Genomic DNA, 17,540 nt, shown 5'->3' with positions numbered 1-17,540 from the left:
GACTTATGACTACCCATTGCACGGCTGGGTGGTGGCTGGCTGGGTGGGCGGATGAGTGGTCGAGGCAGGGAGGGGCTCGAGCGACTGAACCCCTTTCCTTATTGACGTTTTTGGTCTTTTCTATCGGTAATCACAAGCACAGATTTATGACTACCCATTGCACGGCTGAGCGGGTGCGCGGGGGACTGGGTGGGTGAGTGGCAGAGGCAAGGATGGGCGCATTGATCAGCTAAACCCCTTTTCTTACTGACATTATCGGCCTCTTCTATCAGTGGTTACAGGCACAGACTTATGACTAATTGCACGGCTGAGCGGGTGGGCGGATGAATGGTTAGGCAAAGAGGGACACACTGAACGGCTCAACTCCTTTCTTTACTGGCGTTCTCGCCCGTTCCTATTAGAGTCCGTCATTTCCTGTGGCCGCACCCGTTTTTCCTTCCCCTCGCTGCTCCTCTTCAGCATGACTCCTGCCCCGAGGCTCCTCCGGCTGGATCTCTTGCGCACAAAAACCTCTGGGAGAACGGCCGGGTGCGGAAACGACGTGATGGGAGCGGCGGTAATTACACTGGGACCTTCCGGGGCTTCGGGGTGAGTCTGCCGGAGGTCGATGATGCCCCGAGACCCGCTGCTGATTGGCTGGGCGGAGACTCTTGAAGCAGCGGGAGTTTTTTCGGCGTGAGGAGCGGCGGGTCACGAGGAGGCGGCGCCGGGATGCATGGTTTCAGGGTAGATTTAAGAGCCTCAGTGTTCCCAGCGAGTTTTTGTAATGTTGCTAATCCTTTCCTTGTGACCTCCGGAGGGATGTGACGTCATCCATCGGGTATCCCCTCCCTCCCTCCCTCCCTTCCTCCCGCCCTCCCATCTAGTCCCAGCTGCCGCCCTCAGGAAGGTTTACAAGTCTTCCGCCACACCCTTTTTTCCGTTTTCCTCCCTGCCTCTCCCTCCCTCCGTCCCTCTTCATCGGTAATATTGTGTCAAGGCGCCTCTATCACCGCGTCCCAGTGTCCCGTGTTACCCCAGACCAGTCGATCTCAATTTGACGTTTTTCTATCTTTATACCTTGGTGATAAGATATGAGGCGTGTGTGTGTGTGTGTGTGTGTGTGTGTGTGTCAACTCTCTCATTTCGAGGTCCGAGATGCGAGGCGCTGTGAATTATTCTGGCCACGTGCAGATGCTGTGTGTGTGTGTGTGTGTGTGTGCGTGTGCGTGAGTGTACTGCCACGTGGGTATAGATTACATAGGCAGAGGTGAGCGACTGGGACAGGAAGCGAAGGGTTGAAGGGGACACGTGTACAGAACCGGAGGGGGCCGTAGTTTGCCTTGAACAAAGACACTATTGACTCTGCAGCGGCGGAACACGATAACGATAATCAGCGACCCTTGATAACTTGCTTCGGGGTGAGTGGCCGCCTTGGGGGAAGCGGGGAGGGAAGGAGGATGGAGGAAGTAAAGTGGGAGTGGGAGGGAGGTGGGGAGCTGTGCCGGGGATGAGAGGAAGGGAGGGATGCGAGGAGGAGGAGGAGGGAGGACCTGGTGGCGTGGTGTGATTCATGTGGTGTGTGCGGCCCGAGGGTGAAAGGAAGTGATTGCCGAGCTCTTGGTTTAGGATCTCCCTCTCTTCCTGCATTAGTATTATTATGAGAAACCTCTCTTACAGGAACAGCGACATTATCTCCCATTATCACCCGGGGACACTTTAATGAAACACCCACGACGAGCAATAACGGAGTCCAACTGAAGTTATACATCGATGTGAATGCCAAATTATTCCTTTCTAGTCTTGGTGTTACAAAATGGCACACAAGGACTTCATGTAGGATTAAACACCGCGAAATTGATGGTGATCCTACGACCTGTTGCTTGTTGTTTCACATCCTCTACTGAAACATGGACACGTGGAAATACAGGCGACAGAAAGCATATTGTCTCATTACGAGGTTGCCCGCTCTGGTTATTTAATTTTGGTTATATTCTTCATGCCTGCAGAAACGTTGCAAATTATGGGTTTGTCTGTCTGTCTGTCTGTGTCTGTCTGTCTTTTTCTTTTAATTAAGGTCATGTAGGTATAGAACATATTACCAGGGCTCTCTCTCTCTCTCTCTCTCTCTCTCTCTCTCTCTCTCTCTCTCTCTCTCTCTCTCTCTCTCTCTCTCTCTCTCTCTCTCTCTCTCTCTCTCTCTCTCTCTCTCTCTCTCTCTCTCTCTCTCTCTCTCTCTCTCTCTCTCTCTCTCTCTCACACACACACACACACACACACACACACACACACACAGGAACAAGGATAATCTTTCATGGTCTTCCTTTCAAGTTTTTCTCCTCCCAAGGAAATGAGCGACAAGGGCTGGAGGAGGAGGAGGAGGAGCTCAGGGCGGTGAAAAAGCGAAGGAGAGTGAACGAAGATGAGAGGGAAGGAGGAAGCGGTTTTTCGGGGCGTCTGAAAGCTTAGAGATGTTCCGTGTCCTCTTTTAATGCCGGGGCTGCGGTGCTTCACAAAGAATTTCGCCTCCTCACCCTCGCCCCTGCTGCCTGGCCCTAGCTGCCCACCCCTCGACCCTCCCTCTCCCTCTCCCTCTCTTCCAACATTCCTCGGTTCGTCCCTTCCTTCTTCCCTTCCTCTGTCCTTACCTTCACTTTACCCCTGGTTCATTTCTCTCTCTCTCTCTCTCTCTCTCTCTCTCTCTCTCTCTCTCTCTCTCTCTCTCGTACACCCCACACGCACGTATACACACTTTTTCCTCCTTCGTTCTCCTCTTACTGCTCAATTTTGCCCAACCACTTTATTTTATCCATATATCCACTTACCACCACCACCAAACAAACCACCGTCACCATTGAGTCAGTCCCTTTCATCCACTTCAACCATTTTCCACGGCCCTCCCTTTCTTCCCTCCCTCCCTTCTCTCCCTTCTTCCACCATCTTTCCCTCTCTCTATTCTGCTTTGTTACCTAACCTCCCTCCCTCCCAGCTCAGGTGCGTCTCGTCCGTCTCAGGTGTTGAAGATAATTAAAACACACTCCTTGCTTTCACATGTGTAGTTGGGGGTAATTACCATCAATACGTTTTTTTTTTCATAGCTTTACGCATCGTTTCTACCTTGATCCTTCTTCTCCTGGGTGTGTAACTTGCCTGGCTGCCCTCTGTTCTTGCGTCTCTGGTGTGTGTTCGGCTATCTCGTGGGGGTGACGGCATGGCTCAGGGAAAGATTGTGAAGATTATCCGTCCTTAACTCTTGTCAAGGTCGGTTTTCTCAGACGCTTTCGCCTCTATTTTCAAAGGCAAAAAAGGAGAGTATTCGGGTCCTAATGAGTTTGTTTAGGTTCTTGGTACAGAGGAAGGGTCAAACTACCACCAGAGTCGTTAAACTACCCTTGGAAATGCCCAAAATTTCCGCGTAAACCGAATCATATATGTGTGCTTGGGCGCTGAAATGTTGAAAAAAGTGACTCTTGCCCCCTCACCAGCCTTCTGTGACTCCTGTGGGCTCAGAGAAGAGAAGCGACCGCTGGACTCTTCACTATTCCAGTCTCTCCTTATAGAGCTGGCTGGCTGCACCGTTCAGTAAATAAACCTGTCCTGTTTGTTTTGAAGAGTCGGGTTGACAATGACCACCAGTTTCGTATTTTCATTTATGTTTTGTTTTCTTAGCGTAGTTGTAAAAATTGACGCATCTGTCATGTAAGGGCGGCTGGTAGGAGAACAAGATCCCCTCTCTGTTAAATGCCAGTGGCTGACTTAAATGGCAGCAAAGTAGCAAAGTGAGCGCCCCCCTCCCCCCCCCCCGGCGTATGTCCTTATTGACTCCCCCCCCCCGGCGTATGTCCTTATTGACTGATGGATTGACATTAGCTCCCCACCTTCATTATACCGTAAATTCCTGGTTAGTGTACGTGTACGAGTCTCATACGTTATGGTTAAGAACGTAATAACTGAAGAGGCATGTTAATATTGTCATTCAAGTGAAGCATGAACAGAGGAAGTCACTGATCTCCCATATAATCGACTGTCTAATAACGATGTAAGCCTCACTACACCGTCTGGTCACGACACGCGGCCAGACGCACGAACCGTCCCAATGATATTTGTTTTGATTGAACGTTTCTTAATTCAGGCATTTCTTATCGCAGGTTATCATTCTGATAACCGTATTTTTAATCACTGCTGCTGATATTTCATTGTATTCCAATCAAAATATAAATAACTCAAGGAAACTGTGGAAAAAGATCTTTTACTCTGTTTTTTTATTCAAATGATAATTGTCATTGGTGGAGCCTTGTAAATTACTTTGTTAAATTCATATATTACAATGAGTCCTCACTTTCTTAATGATAACACGTGGTAATTTCATCTTATTATATTAATGCACCGGAGCAGCAGAGGCAGACACGTCTTTATCAGTGTTCATATTACTTCTTTTTCAAGCGAAAATAATCGTAACATAAAAACATAATGAATCTGCAAAAACAGTTCCTGGATTCCTGACACCTCCATTTCTACTCCGCCATGACTATGTTTAACCTTTTCTTGAGTGTGTCTATCGTGTTGGCGCTCACCGCAGTACTGCCAAGCTTCTTCCACTCATGCACGACTATTAGAAAACCCATTCTTGCCAATATCTTTGTTGAATCTGAATGTATCTAACTTAAATGCATTACGACGCGTCTCACTGTGATCATTTACCACCAGAAGCCGTCGCCCTTATTTAAACCCTTCATTCATTCGTAAACTTCAATTGTCTCCTCGTATCTTCTACCTTTCCATATGCAAATTTAAGTTTTTAAGTCGATCCCTATGGCAAGTTGCTGTCTGCCCAGCTCTATAGAAGGGTATTGACGAAAGGTATTAAAGAGGGATGTTCGACCAGACTTTTTACTCTCTCAACTTCTCTGTGATAATCTGAGTTTCGCATCCACCGTTAGTGCATTTTAAATCTTAACTGTATCGTTCATCTCGTAAGGTTCTCACGTACCTATACACCGCACGTCCGCTATACGATCATCCTGTTTGAGGTATTAGCAACGATCATGTTTAACCGATTTAGCCTTGAAGGAGGAAGTGTTTTGCGGTGGAGATGAAACGGGAACATCACGAAGGGGCGCGGAAGAGGCAGAAGCAAGGAGGTCTGGGTCGCCGCTCGTACTCCAGGTCAGGAAGTGTGACCCGCTGGCACAAGTTGACCTCTGACCTGAAGTTCCTGTCTCCTCCCTCATCTCTTTGTCATCATCAGCACCTCTTCCGTGCCTCCCCTCCTCATGTCTTCTTCCCCTCTCCCTCCTCCTCCTCCTCCCTTGCCTCACCTCCCCGGCAAAACACACAACTCAAACTTAATTAAGAACCGGTGTCTGTGGAATACATCAGTAAGAAAAAGATGATATAAACGACAGGAAATTTGAGGTTGAAGCTTTGCACCTGCGGCTGTTTCCTTTCTGTTCCTTTGTGTTGGAATAGTGTTGTTAGGTGCCCAGTGTGTCCCGTGGCGCCATCACCCTCCTCCTCCTCCTCTTCTTCCTCTTCCTCTTCCTCCTCCTATCCCTTACCCTATCCTTATACAGGTCTCGCGTTACCGTCACGACACGCGTTCATTGTTGGAAACGCGTCATCAAAATGCTTGGGTATTCCTCTGTCTCTCTTTGGTGCTCTGTTTCGTATCGCTTTTTTTTGCGGTCTCTGAGTCTCATTGCTCGGTCATCCAAACCCGCCGCGGCCGCCTTGCCTCCACAGACGTTTGTTCAGTGTAGTCTAGTCTCGTAAAAAATGGATACCGCTGTTGGGTGGAGTCTGGGCAGGGCAAAGCCGCTCACTTCTTGCCCCGCCTGACGCCTCCACGCGACTCCTGATCCTTCCTTCCTTCCTTGTTCCTTCTTTCTGCCTCCTTTCAATCACTCTTACACTCTTACTCGTTCATTCAGTTCTTCGCTCTATTATCTCTCCCTGTCAGTGTCTCGTTATTGTTGTTTGTCTGTTTTGTTTGTGTTTTGTTTTGTCCGTCTTTTGTTTATCTGTGTCTTTGGCTGTCTGTGTTTATATATGCGTGTATGTATGTATGTATGTATGTATGTATGTATGACCCCCACCTGTGTCTGTGTTTTTCTCTCTCTCTCTCTCTCTCTCTCTCTCTCTCTCTCTCTCTCTCTCTCTCTCTCTCTCTCTCTCTCTCTCTCTCTCTCTCTCTCTCTCTCTCTCTCTCTCTCTCTCTCTCTCTCTCTCTCTCTCTCTCTCTCTCTCTCTCTCTCTCTCTCTCTCTCTCTCTCTCTCTCTCTCTCTCTCTCTCTCTCTCTCTCTCTCTCTCTCTCTCTCACCTTCTTCATTACTCACCTGCCCGTCACCTCCTTCACCCTTTCAGCCCCACCTTCGCCCTTTGCAAAATTGAGACGAAATAAATAGCAATCTTTACGGCAAAACTGGATGCTAAACTGACTGAACTTTTGACCGCATTGTGAGGGAAGGAAAAGAGAACATGTTACTCAGCAAGGAGGGAGGGTTGGGGGCACTGGGATGCGGGTTGGTGGCTGGAGCAGAAGGGTATGTTGGCGAAGGGGGACGATGCAACACCCCACACCACCACGGCTAAAGAGGATGGATTTAAGGGGAGATAGCAAGGGTTCAGGGCACTTGGGTGTGGTTTGATAGGAAGGGCAGCAAGGGACTAGAGAGAAGGATAGAAAAGAAGGGGGGATAGAAAGGGTTCGGGGTATATTTGGGTGTGGTTTGATGGACAGGGCAATGGAAAGGGGGGATAGCTAGGGTTGAGGGCACTTGGGTGTGGTTTGATAGGAAGGGCAGGGATGGAAAAGAGAGGAGGATGGAAAAGAAAGGGGGATAGCAAGAGTTCGGGGTATACTTGGGTGTGGTTTGATGGGCAGAGCAATGGAAATGGGGGATAGCAAGGGTTGAGGGCACTTGGGTGTGGTTTGATGGGCAGGGCGGCAGGGTATGTGGACAGGGGACGCGGTGTACCCTCTACACCACCATACTTTCACTGCCACCGGCCAGGTCTTCAAGGTTGAGCCGCGTGCTGCCCATACCGAGTGCCGCGCCAAGGTCCAAGGCTACGGAACCTCTAGTCTTTGGATGCGGGAGGTCTCGTTGAGGGCTGCGCATGAAGGTTTAACTCCCGTGGTTTTTAGGCTCTGAAAGGTGGCTGTCAGGAAGCTTGAGGTCTTTTTGTGCGGGTTTTATCTTCACTTTGTCCTCTTGTTCCATTTCACGGATACGCCACGTTTGCGACGGATGTCAGTGTCATCCCTCGCAGCGCGGTATAAAGGACTTTTTCACATCCCTCTTCCTCCTCTGCGCGCCCGTCTCCCCGCCCCTTCCTCCCGCACCCCTCCCTCCGCAGCAGGTGTCTCGCTTCCACGCCACGCTCATTATCCCCACGGCGTCGTCCTCCCTCCTGCATACCCATTCCAGCTTCCCGGGTGTTTGCCTGCCACTCGACCCACACTTCCTGGTCTCCCTAATGTATATGAAAACACCCCAGAGCGCCCTGTACCTCCTCCAGCGTATTCTCTATTGGGGGTTTCAAGGGGTTGGAGGGAGGTGGGAGGCTTGCAGTACACGCATCTGTGGTGTTTACATTATGTTTTCAGGTGCGGCAGGCCAGGTGCGGGAGCCCAGGTGTGTCTGGGAGCCAGGTGTGTGCATCTGTCGTCCTGGAGGTCGTGGGCTGCGAGGAGATGAGGGAAGATCGATCTAAAAATGGTTGCGGCTTCGGTAATGTCCATATTCCCTCTAAAATTACAAGCCACGATCACTTTCGACTCTAATGAACGTACTTATTTGGAGGTAGTTTCCTTTAGTGCGTGCATGGAGGAAAAACATGATTCGGGAAATGAGACGAATTATTTTCAATCTACGATCACTTGCTTTCGATTCAAATGGAAGCAGTTATTTGGAGGTAGTTTCTTTTAGTGCGTGCGAGAAAACATTCATGATTCGGGAAATGAGACGAATTATTTTCATTAAACATTCATGATTCGGGAAATGAGACGAATTATTTTCATTAAACATTCATGATTCGGGAAATGAGACGAATTATTTTCATTAAACATTCATGATTTGGGAAATGAGACGAATTATTTTCATTAAACATTCATGATTCGGGAAATGAGACGAATTATTTTCATTAAACATTCATGATTCGGGAAATTAAATAACATGATTTTCGGGGAAATGACGAATTATTTTCATTAAACATTCATGATTCGGGAAATGAGACGAATTATTTTCATTAAACATTCATGATTCGGGAAATGAGACGAATTATTTTTATTAAACATTCATGATTCGGGAAATAAGACGAATTATTTTCATTAAACATTCATGATTTGGGAAATGAGACGAATTATTTTCATTAAACATTCATGATTCGGGAAATGAGACGAATTATTTTCATTAAACATTCATGATTCGGGAAATGAGACGAATTATTTTCATTAAACATTCATGATTCGGGAAATAAGACGAATTATTTTCAATCAACCATCAATTGCTTTCGATTCAAATGGAAGTATACATTTGGAGGTAGTGTCCTTCACGGAAATACATTCATAGCTCGGGAAATGACACAAACTACTTATTTTACCGACTTGAAACGAAACACAACATTACTCGCTCTAAAAGTAGGTGTCGGTGCGTCCAAGGCGAAATGTCGGATGATGGGGAGAAACGCGGGTAGGTCAAGGGTGCGATGAATCAACCTTTCACTACGAAGGCGAAGCGGTGACGGACGAGGTAGAGGAAGCTCGGAACATACTGGAAAAAAGGCCTCGTGGTTCGTTAGTACAATGGAGAGTTTCAAGACGCCTAAAAAGCTTTGTATTTCGTTAGTACAATGGAGAGTTTCAAGACGCCTAAACAGCTTTGTAGTTCGTTAGTACAATGGAGAGTTTCAAGACGCCTAAACAGCTTTGTAGTTCGTTAGTACAATGGAGAGTTTCAAGACCCCTAAAAAGCTTTGTATTTCGTTAGTACAATGGAGAGTTTCAAGACGCCTAAACAGCTTTGTATTTCGTTAGTACAATGGAGAGTTTCAAGACCCCTAAAAAGCTTTGTATTTCGTTAGTACAATGGAGAGTTTCAAGACGCCTAAAAAGCTTTGTATTTCGTTAGTACAATGGAGAGTTTCAAGACGCCTAAAAAGCTTTGTATTTCGTTAGTACAATGGAGAGTTTCAAGACGCCTAAAAAGCTTTGTATTTCGTTAGTACAATGGAGAGTTTCAAGACTCCTAAAAAGCTTTGTATTTCGTTAGTACAATGGAGAGTTTCAAGACGCCTAAAAAGCTTTGTATTTCGTTAGTACAATGGAGAGTTTCAAGACGCCTAAACAGCTTTGTAGTTCGTTAGTACAATGGAGAGTTTCAAGACGCCTCTCCTTCCGAAACTGACCTCACTTCTGCCTCTCATTCATTATCTTTCTTTTTTTGGAGCAGCAACCAGCGGACACCATTGTTGTTTTGTTATTTTATTTCGTCCTTGAACCACCTATCTTGCCCTACAAAGAAATGGAAGTCAGATGGAAGCTCGGTTTGTTATTTTTTTATTTTATTTATACAGCAGAGGAAACAGCTCAAGGACAAAAAAAGGGGAAACAATATTGAAAAAAAAAAAAAGCCCGCTACTCACTGCTCCTATAAAAAGCGTTCAGATGAGTGGCCGAAAGAAGGAGGAAGTAATTAATAAGGAAACTCTAAGCTCCCACGTGCAGACCAAATATCATCTTGTAGTGACCTTATATCTCTGTGTGACTGGTTCATCTTCACGCTAATACAGTTTAACGTTTAAAATGAAGTACGAATGCCTTAGAGGATGTAGATAACCAGTACTGGAGTTCCCACGTGTAGACCAAATATCATCTAGCAGTGACCTTATATCTCTTTGTGTGACCGGTTCATCTTCACGCTAATACAGTTTAACGTTTAAAATGAAGTACGAATGCCTTAGAGGATGTAGATAACCAGTACTGAGGATGTAGATAACCAGTACTGGAGTTCCCACGTGTAGACCAAATATCATCTAGCAGTGACCTTATATCTCTTTGTGTGACCGGTTCATCTTCACGCTAATACAGTTGAACGTTTAAAATTAAGTACGAACGCCTTAGAGGATGTAGATAACCAGTACTGGAGTTCCCAAGTGTAGACCAAATATCATCTAGCAGTGACCTTATATCTCTATGTGTGACCGGTTCATCTTCACGCTAAGACAGTTGAACGTTTAAAATGAAGTACGAATGCCTTACAGATGAGGAGAGGAGGATGCAAATAACCAGTACTGGAGTTCCCACGTGTTGATCGAATGTCATCTTGTACTGACTATATAGTGACCTCCTATCCGTGTGTGTCCTTGTGTTAGTGGTCTTCCGAGAACGATAAGGTGAGGCTGTAGGGAGCGAGGACACTAGGTTACCAGATTGTCGTACTTAGCCTCTTATGTTTTCCGATTTCCGACCCCAAAAACTGTCTCCTCCACTCCCATAACTACATTTATTTACAGTTACCGTTGAAAGGTTTAATCATTAGTGTCTTTTTGTTGTAGTTAAAGTGTCTAAAAACGGTAAATACGATGGTGGATACGATAATTTAGCAACGCTGCGCGGACAACCCCCATGACTCAGGAACGACTATAGAGGGAGTGATGAAGGCTGATCGAGGCTGACAAGGGGTGTGTGAGAGAGAGAGAGAGAGAGAGAGAGAGAGAGAGACCGATAGGAATAGTTAATAACAAGTATTTTCTTACCTTCATTCAAGTGGGAGAGTTGCCCAATACCTTGTGGCAGGGGTCGGGTAACGGGGAGAGAGAGAGAGAGAGAGAGAGAGAGAGAGACACACAGACACAGACACAGACACAGAGACAGAGACAGAGACAGAGACAGAGACAGAGAGAGAGAGAGAGAGAGAGAGAGAGAGAGAGAGAGAGAGAGAGAGAGAGAGAGAGAGAGACGTTCCCATGACATTGTAGGCTTTAAGTATGACATCAAGACTTTCCCAGCTCTGATGAGGCTCACGATTCACATTTTAAATTTCATGTCTCGATTTATGTTTCCTGTCGCTGCGCTTTTGTTTTTTTTCATAACCTAGTAGGAAGAACCTTGCCAAAAGAACCTTATTTCTCTTATATTCCTCGCTTATTTCCTTCTTTTTTTTCCTCTATATTCAGTCTCTCCACAAGGTGCTTTTGCCTTGCCTTGGGGGATGCTAAGTAAAGAGTTTCACCTTGTACTTATTCTGTTGTTTATTTTTTATTTATCTTTCCCTTCCTCTTGAGTCATAACATCCTTGAAGCGAGAGTAAAAAAAAAAAAGCATCAGGCAGTCTCATGCAGTTAGGATCGGAAGCTATTACCATCCTTGAAGCGAGAGTAAAAAAAAAGAGCATCAGTCAGTCTCATGCAGTTAGGATCGGAAGCTATTTATCAGGGGGGGAACACGTGTATTGATAAACGTCGCTGGCACATGAAGACAAGGGAGGGATTCTTGCTACGGCCACTCAGCACCCCGCCCGCCCACCTACTGCCTCCTTTACTGCGGTTTGCGGATATAAGAACGGAGGGCAAGGGAGGGAGTGAACGCGGACGTGGGCAGGAGTAGTGTCTCTTTATAGCTATAGGGGAGCTGGAGTGTAAGTTGAGGAGAGTGTTTACGATGGCTATAGGTTGAGGTTTTGTGCGAGTAGGAGAGGTGAGTGGATGCGAGTGACGTTCGGTGTTGGTGAGAGTGGTGACCAGATAGTTTGTAGTTTTGTACGAGTTTGGGCGAGTGGATGCGAGTGGTGATGTTGAAATAGTTACAGGAGGGAGTTACGTGCGAGTAGGAAAGGGTGAGTGGCTGCGAGTTGTGACTTGGCATTGGGGAAGGTAGTGAAGGGGAGTGATATCTAGCTATTGCGAGTAAGCGAGTGTGAGTGAATGCGAGTGGTATTGGGTATAGCTAGTGTGGGAGTGTACGAGTGTGTGTGCGAGTGGGTCCTTCATTAGGGGGAGTTGGTGTGCGAGTATGCGAGTGAAGGGTGCGAGTGGTGGCTTTAGCTTTAAGGGTAGCTGGTATGCGAGTATATACGAGAGCAGTGAGTGAGTGGATGCGAGTGGTCGGTCTAGCTTTAGGGTGAGTTGGTGTGCGAGTGGTGGCTCTAGGTATTGGGGAAGCGAGTGCGTGAGTATACGAGTGAGGGGATGGGAGTGGTGTTCGAGTAACGAGCTGTGAGTGGATGCAAGTAGTGGGTTTAGCTTTAAGAGTAGCTGGTATGCGAGTATATATACGAGTGGAGTGAGGGAGTGGATGCGAGTAACGGCTCTAGGGAGTTGGTGAACGAGTGGAGCGAAGGAGTGGATGCGAGTAGTGGCTCTTGGCTTAGGGGAGTTGGTGGACGAGTGGAGTGAAGGAGTGGATGCGAGTAGCGCCTCTAGGGAGTTGGTGAACGAGTGAAGTGCGATTATTGGCTCTGGGTTTAGGGGAGTTTGTGTGCGAGTGGATGAATGTGAGTGGATGCAAGTAGTAGCTCTGGATTTAATGGAGTTGGTGAACGAGTGGAGTGAAGGAGTGGCGGGTCTTACTCTAGGGCGAGTTGGTGCCATGGCGTGTTGTGTAAGGCCATAACGTCCTCAAGGGAATGAAAAGTGACGGGAGCCTCATCTTCGTGGCTTAAGTATTAGGATTGACGCTGAGGGTCGGGCGGGAGTCACTGTGCTTGCCCGCCCGGAGTCAACGGCTGGCTGACCGGCGCGGCGATGCTCTTTTTTTTTTTGCATGTTAATTATTATCTGTCTGGTGTGGCCGAAGAGGGATCGTCATGTTGCTTTTGTTTATTCACAGAGATGGCACTATTTATTCATCTATTCATTTATTTACTTATCTATGTATTTTTTGCTGAGCTTAAGTTTAATTTTAGTTACGTGATTATAATCTGTTTTGCTGTTAAATCTGAATATAATGTTTCAAAAGCTCTGTTGCTGATGCTAAAATTATAGTTTGTTTAGAATGGTGGATTGTATTTAAACTTGTGTGTGTATAGATAGATAGATAGATAGATACTTACATACATATTATATACATAGATAGACATATAGATAGATAGATAGATAGATAGACAGAGACATATAGATAGATAGATAGATGAATAGATAGAGAGAGAGACATTTTGTTACAGTAAAGGAAGTAGCTCAAGGGGAAAAATAATAATAATAATAATAAAAAGATCCCGCTAAACACTGGATAGATAGATTGATAGGAAGGTATAGACGCCACAAAGGGAAGAACCTGCCTAAGTAAGCCGTTGGAGCGTCGCGGGGCAGTGCCGGGTCTGTCTCACACTCCGGCAAGCGTTTATATTCATGCGGCTTAAAAACTCGAGTTATAATAAACGAAAGCGTCTCGGCGTGATAGCGTGTGAGTGCTCGTGAGCCCCGGAGGTCATCAACCGTGACCTTGAGCTTCGTTCCTCCTCGGTCAAGACAACAACGCCTTCTAACAGCCCCGCGAACACCAACAAACAAACGTCCAGATCGCCGCCTCGTATTTTCCGCCTAATAAGCAAGCCACATCCCAAACGACTACAATAAGTCTTGTCTGCTTGGATATTACTTTTTGCCTCGCGCCCTGGACCGAGCTGGCTGAAGAAGGCATCTGGCTGTTCTCTTTATTAACTCAAGTGCAGACAGACACATGCCTTGATAACCGTGGAATAGAGAGATCCCCTTCGTTGTGCCTGTGAATAAGGTGACTAAGTGACCTTTTAGACAAACTAGGCATGAAAATTGGGACAAGGGACTCGAACGTGGGCGTGAAGGAATGAAGGAAAGGGAAGAAATAGGAGGAGGAAGACGAGGACGTTGGCGTGAAGGTAACAACACAGCCTGCCTTGAAGATGATAATAGAAGGAAAGGGAAGATAAAGGAAGAGGAGGAGGAGGAGGAGGAGAACGTTGGCGTGAAGGTAGTACAACACAGCCTGACGAGGAGATGATATAGAAGGAAAGGGAAGATAAAGGAAGAGGAGGAGGAGGAGGAGGACATTGGCGTGAAGGTAACAACACAGCCTGACGAGGAGAAGAGGAAGATGAAGGAAAGGGATGAGAGGGAAGAAGGAGGAGGAGGAGGAGGAGAAGAGCCACCCTCACCACCCTCAGCCTTAGATAACTAATAGAAATAAGCGTTTGCGGGGACTCGTTTTGGAGCGTGACGGCTGTGACCTCCCCTCCTCCATACCTTGCTCCACTCTCACTCTCTCTCACCCTCCTTCCCTCTCTCCCTCCCTCCTTCCCTCTCTCCCTCTCTCTCTCTCCCTTGTATTTCATGCACTTGGGAAATTTTACTCACGTTCACTGCAGCCTGTCCGGTTCTGTGTGTGTGTGTGTGTGTGTGTGTGTGTGTGTGTGTGTGTGTGTGTTGCATTTCTCTCTCTCTCTCTCTCTCTCTCTCTCTCTCTCTCTCTCTCTCTCTCTCTCTCTCTCTCTCTCTCTCTCTCTCTCTCTCTCTCTCTCTCTCTCTCTCTCTCTCTCTCTCTCTCTCTCTCTCTCTCTCTCTCTCTCTCTCTCTCCCCCCACCCCACACACACGCACACGAGGGGTCGAGGAGGTATTATAGCATGAAGCAGCTTTGTACAGACAGGAGTCCGTCAGTCAGCCAATTCGCGAGCTACAAATCCCAAAGTTAACTCTCGTCGACATGGAATCATTTCTGTATTTGACTTTCGGTAGGTCAAATATATGTTCCAACTCCAAACGCCGTCTGCCGTCTGTTGCAGGGCGTTCCACTTCTGGTATTAGAGTGTATTATCCTCGCTATGCCTCCTGTCTTCCCCCTTCTCTCTCTCCCCTGCGATGTCGTGCCGGGTAGCGCCGTGTGGGCCGGGCGGCGACAGGTGGCGAGCGGGCGAGCAGGAGGCAACGTGCTGGTAGGAGCGACCTGGCCCCCGCCGGCACTCACCCTCGTCCCATCGTTCCCTGGGGCGGAGAATCGGCGCTGCAGCTGTTGTGTCTTGAAAAGCGGTCCTGATGCTGGTTAAGTGTCCTTTTCAGAGGCGTGTTCAGACGGAGAGTACGCGCCGGATGAGGTTATATGCTCGTGCGTCACAAATTTAGGGGTCGAACGCTCTTAAAGGAAACGAACGCCAACAGGATATGAGCACCACGATAACGTTCTGATGATTCCAACAAGTAGAGTGATGTAAGGGCATAAATTTATGTAACTATTTTTATCCACCGCAGTCGTCACGCAAGCAAGGCCCAGACAGACAAAACCTTCCAAAGCATCACCTCAGGCTCAACAAGGCCGAGAACAGAATCATTTGTGTTTTGCTTGTGCATCATTGCCTGGGTGGGACGCTGCCTGCCCGAGTCATTGCTGATTGATAAACTGCATGAGGCCGAGGGAGGCAGGACTGAGATTGGACTGGGCAATGAACGAGGATAAGGCAGGCCTGAGCAGGAGGGTGAGGCAGGACTGAGCAGGTGGGCTGATTAAAGCAGGGGGGTGAGGCAAGGCAGACCAGAGGAGGAGGGTGAGGTAGGACTGAGCAGAAAAGGGTGAGGCATATCTGAGCCAGGGCAGGAGGATGAGCAGAGCAGGAGGGTGAGGCAGGACTGAACAGGGAAGGGTGAGGCAGGGCTGAACAGGGAAGGGTGAGGCAGGGCTGAACAGGGAAGGGTGAGGCAGGGCTGAACAGAGGAGAAGGGTGAGGCAGGACGGAGCAGGGAAGGGTGAGGTAGGGCTTAATTTTACCGTCGCCAGGCACACGGTTCGGGGCTGGCTGCGGTAAAGGTTCGGGGGACGGTTTTTGTGGTTACCCGGAAGAGGAATTTATTGGCCTTTAGCAGGAACGGTAGTGTATGGTGCGTGATGGGCGGCGCGGGGCACACAAGCAGGCATAAGGGCTCAGGTTAACACGTGCGGACCTTGCGTGCATATCAAACGAGCGGGACAGTGTAAGGCACAGTGCACGCAATGACTGAGTCCGCGGTGACGTCAGCAGCGCCGTGAAGTGGTCGTTGTGGTGGTCAGCGGGCGGGCGGCGGCGGTGGTTTGGTGGCGGTGAATACACGCTTCTGATCAACCCCACTGACGTCATTCTCCCTGGCGGATGTGGACGCCGATACTCGTTCTGGGTACTCCAGTGTCACAATCTCGACGTAAACACCTCAGCCTGACGACTTCATGGCGCCCTTCATGGCCACGACAGTCAGGAAGTTTAATTACGCCCCGCTGACAGTTGGTGGAATGAGGGACGCAAGTAAAAGAGTAACGCATGGGTTTGAGTGACGAGCCGAACACAAGGGCCGCCGTCACTGATACGTCGGTTAGCCCGCTGACGCACCTGGCAGGTAAAGGTCACGCCTGATAGATGGCTGCCTGCGCCCCTTTGTCCCGCCGCGCGCCTCTCAGGGTACAGCTTGGGACGGGAAGTTTTGTCACCAGCTCTGTTTTCGTCTGTCCATCTCCTGTCTGCCTTGCTTACCCTGTCAATCACGTGGCATTTGTGAGATTAGCGTGAGGATAAGTGTTTTGCTGATAAAGTTTGGCTTCTTAAATCATCTTTCCTATCCCTCCTTTCCCTAATATCCCTACTTTATGTTTTCTGCTCTCCCTCTTTTCCATGCTTACCGTGTCAATCTTTTAGCATTAATAAGGGTAGGGTAGTCAAAGTTGTTTCGTTGATGATGTTAAACTCTCTTAATCATCTCCTTTTCTACCCCTTCTCTTCTCTCCTGTCTGTTTTCTGCCGTCCCTTCCTTCTCTTCCATGCTTACCCTGTCAATCATGTAGCATTAGTAAGAGTAGGGTGGTCAAACTTGTTTCGTTGATGATGTTAAACTCTCTTTATCATCTATTCTACTCCTCCTCTTCTCTCCTTTTTGTTTTCTGCCGTCCCTTCCTTCTCTTCCATGCTTACCCTGTCAATCATGTAGCATTTGTAAGCTTTGTAAGTTTGTTTCGCTGATAATGTGAAGCTTCTTTTAATGATTTGCTTTTCTATCCCTAACCTCCTTTCTGCTCAAGTTATATCTCTCATATCGCTCCTTATCATGTTTTGTGGGAATTTATATCAGTTTCTTGTAAGCCTCTAGACCTATATTCATCTCTCTCTCTCTCTCTCTCTCTCTCTCTCTCTCTCTCTCTCTCTCTCTCTCTCTCTCTCTCTCTCTCTCTCTCTCTCTCTCTCTCTCTCTCTCTCTCTCTCTCTCTCTCTCTCTCTCTCTCTCATTTTTCTATGCGTAAACCGTATGCGAATAGTCCCAATTACATTTTAAACGTCTTTCACTACGAGTACGTTTATAGGCCTAAGTTCCCTACTCTCCCTCTATCTTAGTATGGCTGTTGTTTTTTACGTAAGGGAGGCAGCTCAAGGGCAATAAAGAAAACAACAACAAATAAAGCCCTCTAGACGCTGCTCCAAACTAAAGCAATAAGAACAAGAGGTCAGTAGAGAGGTCAAATATCGGGTGGAGAGGTGTTCTGAGGTGGAGAAATATCGGGTGGAGAGGTGTCTTGAGGTAGAGGATTATCGGGTGGAGAGGTGTCTTGCATGAGGTGGACGAGGAGAAGTGTT

General features: G+C 47.5%; 1 protein-coding gene and 1 long non-coding RNA gene across 3 annotated transcripts in view; one reads left to right on the top strand and one right to left on the bottom strand.

The window, feature by feature from the left end:
- LOC126984151 (scavenger receptor class B member 1-like) overlaps positions 1 to 17,540 on the top strand; it is a 43,960-nt gene that overhangs the window by 19,137 nt on the left and 7,283 nt on the right. The gene's annotated exons all lie outside the window — the stretch shown is intronic.
- The window catches only part of LOC126984153 (uncharacterized), a 46,353-nt gene that overhangs the window by 24,147 nt on the left and 4,666 nt on the right, over positions 1 to 17,540 (bottom strand). The window lies entirely within an intron of this gene.

Source organism: Eriocheir sinensis, chromosome 56, assembly GCF_024679095.1.
Source record: "Eriocheir sinensis breed Jianghai 21 chromosome 56, ASM2467909v1, whole genome shotgun sequence".
Lineage (NCBI taxonomy): Eukaryota > Metazoa > Arthropoda > Malacostraca > Decapoda > Varunidae > Eriocheir > Eriocheir sinensis.
Note: the sequence above shows the minus strand (reverse complement) of the source record. Positions and strands in the feature narration are given on the sequence as shown.